Source organism: Eutrema salsugineum, unplaced genomic scaffold (genome assembly GCF_000478725.1).
Source record: "Eutrema salsugineum unplaced genomic scaffold, Eutsalg1_0 scaffold_2, whole genome shotgun sequence".
Classification (NCBI taxonomy): Eukaryota; Viridiplantae; Streptophyta; class Magnoliopsida; order Brassicales; family Brassicaceae; genus Eutrema; species Eutrema salsugineum.
The window spans coordinates 16,789,996-16,796,915 of NW_006256829.1; the positions used below are offsets into that span (position 1 = coordinate 16,789,996).

At 36.5% G+C, this 6,920-nt stretch overlaps 1 pseudogene; it reads left to right on the top strand.

Annotated features, from left to right (window-relative positions):
- Positions 1–4,446: 4,446 nt before the first annotated feature.
- On the top strand, positions 4,447–6,654 carry LOC18017487 (annotated as a pseudogene).
- Positions 6,655–6,920: the final 266 nt, after the last annotated feature.

Sequence of the window (6,920 nt, forward strand, 5' to 3'; positions counted from 1 at the left end):
TTAAAAGAACATGTTCTTCAACCTCAGGTTCCGTAATATCGACACAATCATCTTGTTGCATTGGCGGGAGATCTACACCATCAATTATACCCCTTGGAGATACTTTGACAACCGCCAGCCATGAAATTCCCCTACTTCGAACTCGAGGATATGGAACAAAGGTGACCTGTTCTGCTTGAGATGCAAGTATAAAAGGCTCGAACTTATTGTATCGCCGAGATGCGCTTACATCTACCACTCCGAATTTGTTAATACGCACTCCACGACCCACCGTTGGATCAAACCAATCACATTTGAATAGAACAATTTTCATTCTTACTAATCCGGGGTATTCCACTTCAATTATCTCTTTTATGATCCCATAAAATTCTACTTCACCTCGTACACAAACTCCATAGTTTGTAGTTGCCCGTTGAGTGCCATGACTGTACGTATGAAAAACATAGCCACGTGTGAAATACATAGCTGCAGTAGTTATCTTCGAAATAGGACCATGGAGCAACTCATGAAACTATACTGCATATGTCATGTCATCATGCTCGACCTGACCTTTTAACCACAATGCATAATGTTGGTCTTTCTGCTTGTTAATTTCATCTTCTGAAACACCGTCAATGCATTCTCGGACTTGACTGACAAAAGTGCTGAAATTTGAAAACATTGTTAAGGACATTTCGTCTATTCAATCAAAATATAATCATGCATGCTTATTTGTATGTACCTCTCGTAAGGTGCCAATTCCTCGCAATTCAAAAGTATATATGTATGTGCGCTGTGGTAGTCATGTTCGTTTGACCAACAAGTTTCTTTTAGTTTCCCACTTAGACGTCCAATTGGTGAGAATATATCAGGCACACCTTCTACTGCGTAACTTTGTCCTACACCCCCATCGTCATAACGTCTTGGAGCCCGTTTGCGTGTACGAACCTTCGGAGCAAAATAATAAGACGTGAAATGAGAAGTTTCTTCTGTCAAACTTCCCGCCACGATAGACCCTTCAACTTTTGCTAAGTTTTTAGCCTTACCCTTTAAATGCTTCATAAAGCGTTCAAACGGATACATCCACCTAAACTGAACAGGTCCTCCCAACTCTGCTTCATGAGGGAGGTGTATAGGTAAATGTTCCATAACATCGAAGAAAGCAGGTGAGAATATTTTCTCTAAATTGCACAACAATATTGGAATATTTGTAGACAGTTGTGCAACTATATCTGCTGATAATGTCCTTGTACTTATATCACGAAAGAAAGCTCCAATGCCTCCTAGTGCCTCATGGACATGTCCCGGTAGGAGTTCAGCAAATGCCAAAGGATGTAACCGTTGCATAAACACATGACAATCATGTCTTTTCATCTCTGAAAACTTTTGTCCTTTATCTACAGATTTAGCCAGATTAGATACATACCAACAGATTTAGCCAGACTAGATACATACCTATCAGGAAACTTTTGTCCTTTATCCACAGATTTTGCATTTCATACATGGACAATACATTTTGCCGCTTTCAATTACAGTTTGCATAAGGCCGGCCTGGTACATAAATATTTCCTATCCGTTTTTGAGATCTCCAGTCAACGACCCATCACCATTTTTGGACGTATACATCCACTTTCGTAGATCGTATATAGACATTTAAAAAATAAATAAGTGACTTTTTGTTTTTGAAATTTGATATAAATTTCAACTACTAAAAATTTTACTTAAACATTCAAAGACTCAAAAAATTTGTGTCTTTATATGTTTTTTTGGGTTGATGGAATAATGAGAGAAGAAAGGGTATATATAGATTTTTTGTTTGGTTACCAACATATTACCATTGCATATTTACATCAAATTTACGTCGAAATAAAAGTTACATTATATTTACATCGATCTTACGTCAATTACAAGATATAGGCCAATTCGTCGTATTATCGATGTAAATTTTACGACAACATTACGACGAAATATAATTCGTTCTTTATTCGTCGTATTGTCGTCGTAAATTTACGACGATTTTACGAGGGTACTTTTTTACGTTAAATTTACGACGAAATTTTTGGACGTCGTACATACGACGTAATTTCGTCGTAAATTTACAACGACCATAAATCGTCGTAAATAATTCGTTGGAAAAGCCCCTCTTTCTTGTAGTGTGGGTGAGGTCGCTCATACTCTTCTCTCCTCAGCTCGTCTCCGTACTCCACCTGCTCGACCCATTGGAGGTTCTCATCTTCTTCAGTTGGATCATTATCGTGAGTCGGGTCGGTGACTCCGTTAGATTGGATGCCATTAAGCGCCGAGGCAAGCTCTTCTTGACTTATCCGCCGAGCCAAGCCGTTTTGCTGCAAGTTTCTGGTTCCGTCGCTATGCTGAACGTCCACGTCGATCACGTCGTCTTCCTCCTCATCACCTCTCCGTCTGGAGTTCCGACGAAGTGGGGGCGGCTCGGTCATGATGACTCAGGTTACTGCTGGAGTTTGTTCGTCAAGGGGATGAAACATTGGTGGAACCATAAGATTTCTTATACCGCTATCGGATGCTCCTACAGGTGTCGAGAAGTCGAAGCGTCTTCTGACTCCATCTGTCGGATCAGAGATCATGGCTCTTCAAGTCGGATGCCATCTTTCAGCCATTATTGCGTCGAGTCTCTCCGTGATCGTCTTGTTCCTCTTAGGATTTTTCGGAATATTTTCTTTATCGCCTTGTGCGGCCGCCGCCATAACGCTCCACTTAGAATTTTTTTTGGGCCTTACATCCTCGCGGCTAGGCCCACTTGTTGTTGGAGTCTACTCACTAGAACGTCATGCCGCGGCCCAATTCGTCAAGACGCAGCTCGGCCCAACTCATCGAGGCGCGGCTCAGCCCAATCCTGCTGAGATGCAGCTCGGCCCAATTACTCCTTTGCAGGACTCGACCCCAATTGTTCCTCTCACTTATGGATTCGGCCCATTCGAGTGTCCTTTGCTGTGGCTCGGTTTTTTCAGGTACTTAGTCATTTTCGTGATGGTTAAAATGTTTGGGGTGAACCCAAACAAGAGAAGAGAGAGAGGATGATGATTACCTTTAGTTGGGGTTTTGTGGCTCTTCCAGTTGCCACAAAATCTGCAAGCGGATGATCACTAGAGAGAGAGAGATGTTTCACATCTATCTTTTCCAGTTGCATAGTTGTTTCATCAACACTTGTTCTTATCTTTCCCAGTTCATTTACCTATGCCGTAACAGCGTTTATAAACCTTTTTGTATCGTTTGGAACAATGTGACAGGATCTATGTTTAAAAAGAGAAGAACATAGGTCCAGTCCAGAGTCAAGAAATAGAAAAGAAGCGACTTCTCTAGTGATCGCAGAAGGAAACAGAATGATCTTTAATTAATCTTAACTTGCGAACAAGTCTCTTTACGTTTCTGATAATGTAAAGGATGTGCTTTCTTCGGAGGAAAAAAGAATCTCACCCTAGAATCTTTAGTTTGCCATATGACTGACTACATGTTACGCTATAGGATGTAATCAACCTATATATGATATTTAAAAAAAAAATAGTCGTAGTATAAGTTCATAAATTATAAAGAAACAAAATCATAACTATAGTAGTAGTTCATGCTTAAGCTCATAGGACGAAATTTGATAATTTAGCGCCCAATAATTTTCTAGAAATGGACTTCAAATGCAACTCACAGCTTACAAGACAATGCAAGCAACATATCGCTCAAAGATCATGTATTAAAATCTGAGGTTTTCTTGATAACTAAAATTGAATATATTTGTATATATATATGATCCATCCAACAATTCTATATACATGAAAAAAAAAAACACAGAATTGTGGGGACTTCGTATCCGAAATTCTGATACAGATTTGTGATCTATTTAAAAAAAGGTTTTGAAAATATATAAAACTTTGCATCTTCATTATTTCCACGATTAGAAAAGCCAAACAAATGAAAACTAAAAATTAATATTTAGATTTTCGTTATCGTCGTACAAGATCCCGAAGCACTGTCCCTGACATAAACACCAAGTTTCTTACCAGTTTCCAGAAAACTAATATCATGAACAACAACACAATTTGTTTCTTAAATTATAAGCAATATTTCGACCAAAAAAAAAATTATAAGCAATATCAAATCATATCAAATTAGCTCTCTTTTTTCGTTTTGCTGAAATCAAATCAGCTCTTGATATATTGTTATCCTAGATATCCATATAAAAGTTGAAAAAATAAATATACAATATTATATATATATATATAGATATTCCTTCATACATTCATACTCAAGTCTTTCGATTTGTCAATAGTCTCTTTCTTCCTCATCTGTACATTTTTCTCCTTTCTTCTTTAGGTCTGAGAATTAGAATCAGATTTGCCAACAAGGTGTTTGTATTAGTGTCTGACTCATCTCTTTTCTTCCTTCTTGTGAAGTTCTTTTTGTTCTCAGTAGCTTTACTGCACAATAAGTATATCGTCAATGGAGGAAGAGCTTCATGTTTGAGCAGTAAATGACAATATAATTGACCATAAACTTGTGGAGAGAATCCTCAAGATCTCTTCTTGCAAAGGTAAACTGATGTGATCCTAGTATGGATCTGCCCTTTGATCGACACTCTAATGACTGGAACTTGATGAAATAGGCCTTGAAACCAATCGGGAATGGTTCAAGGAATTTGGGGAATCGATAGGACACACACAAGAGTCGCGGAACACTCTTGATACGCCTACTTGAATCTTCTAAGTGATATAACACACACAGAGTCGATTCAAGGTGTTTGTAGGATATGACACACCAACAAATGTGATCTTAATCTTTAAAGAAAGAGTTTGAGAAGAAAAGATAAGATGATTTGATACAAAGGAGTTCAAGCGAATATAAAGAAGAAAGAAAGAAGAGATGAGTCTCACAAACTTTAACTCAATCTCGGAAATAAACAAAGAACAAGCTGTCAAGTTTGAATTCGATTTAGACGCTCCTCTTGATGAAACAGCTTGGGCTTAGGCTTTGTGGACTTAGGCGAAATAGAGATCCATTCTTGCCTCATTAAAAACCTATCTCAAGAAAATCCAATGGGACAAAACTTGAGATAGGGAAAAAGAGTACAAGCCTGGATCTCAAGCCCACTTAGCCATCTTGGACTTGGATCACAATCAGGGTGCTTGTGATCGGCTCTTTTCCCTCCTGAATCGAGTCAAGGCCTTTGATGATAGCTCCAATGATTTGCTTGAGCTTCTTAGTCCTTGATCGAGTCATTGGACCACTTGGAACGCTTAAAAGATCTTCTTGATCAGCTACAAGCTCTTGTTCCTCAGCTACTTGCTCTCCATCTTCTAGTTCCAACTCCAAGTCTTTGTTGTTGCTTTCCAGAATCACATCACAAACTATATACCTCGAATCTCGAATTGTCCTCTCGTTATTTCAAGAACCAAGATTCTTCTATGGTATTGTAAGATTGCCTCTGAAAATTCGTTTTACTTGTTTTTTGTGCAGTGACAACAGCAGAAAATGGGCTTAGAGCATTGGAGTACTTAGGCTTGAGAGATCCACAACAGACTGATTCATTAACTACCACCAATGTAAGCTTAATATTCAATTTATTTAATCCTCAGAGAACAACATTTTGATTGGTTTAGAGAGTATCTAATTGTGTTACAATGATTTTTCTGACATTTTGTGTTTTTTTTATGAAGGTGAATCTTATCATCACTGATTACTGTATGCCAGGAACAGAGCCGTGCTTAGCTTGTTAGGAAAAAGGCATTTGCCTCAAGCCCCTGATTTTTTTTTTATAAATATAGAGCCCCCAAAACCTAAACTTTCAACAATATATTGATTAAAATATCATTTAAAATTTAATGAGTGTAAGATTTTTTTTCCTAAATAATAATTGGTAAGAGATATTTTATATTTCCACTATTTCAAATAAATAGATAATTAAGAAAAAAATATTTCAAATAGATAGATTTTGAAGTTTTTTTATCTATTTTTATTGTTTAATAGTGATAAATAGTAAACTTAAAAAAATTAGTTTATTGAATTACTATTTTTTTAGAATTATATATAAATGCTAATCATAAAAAGATGCATTTATGATCAAATTATAATATATATTTTTAATATTTTTGAAAAGTTTAAAAAAATCTATTACTTTAACACTAATAGAATAATAAGAGTTTTGGTGTTTTAAATTTTTTTTTTTGCTAGATCGAATTTCTAATAATCGCCTTACGGTCTTATAACTCTGAGCACGGCACTGGCCAGGAATGACAGGTTTTGAGCTGCTCAAGATAGTAAAGGTGTTTAACAAATTTCTTATGAAAAAATAGTCTTCTTGTGAAGATTCAGAGTAACAATTTTTTTTTCTTATGGTTTTTTTTGGTTATTGACAGCAGGAATCATCGAATCTAAAGGAAGTACCTATTGTGATATTGTCATCAGAGAACTTTCCTACTCGCATTAACAAGTAAACTTATATATAAAAAAAAAAAAGTAAACTTATTATTTCTCATGATGAGACACATTGCTTGTTCTTTTAATTTGGTGGTAATTTAAGATTCTCATATTTTCTTGATCATTGATACTCGCAGATGTTTGGCGAGCGGAGCGCAGATGTTTATGCAAAAACCGGTTAAACTATCGGATGTAGAGAAACTCAAGTGTCATCTCTTAAACTGCAGAGGCTGAATATCTGTTTAGACTCGAAAGCTCAAAGAATTCTTCTTCCTTGTTTATTATAAGAGAAAAATTAAAGATTGTTTTCCTAAACAATGGAAAAGATCATCTTGATTATTTCAACAAACCAATAAGGATTGGTCAGATTAAATTTATGAATGATAATGTCTTGTTCGGTCAGATTGTGAGGAATCTTAGACCACAAGAAACCCCTAGAATTCGACGATGCAGCAATAGATAGAACTTGAATTTAAAGTCAAAACGTAAACCAAATAGAA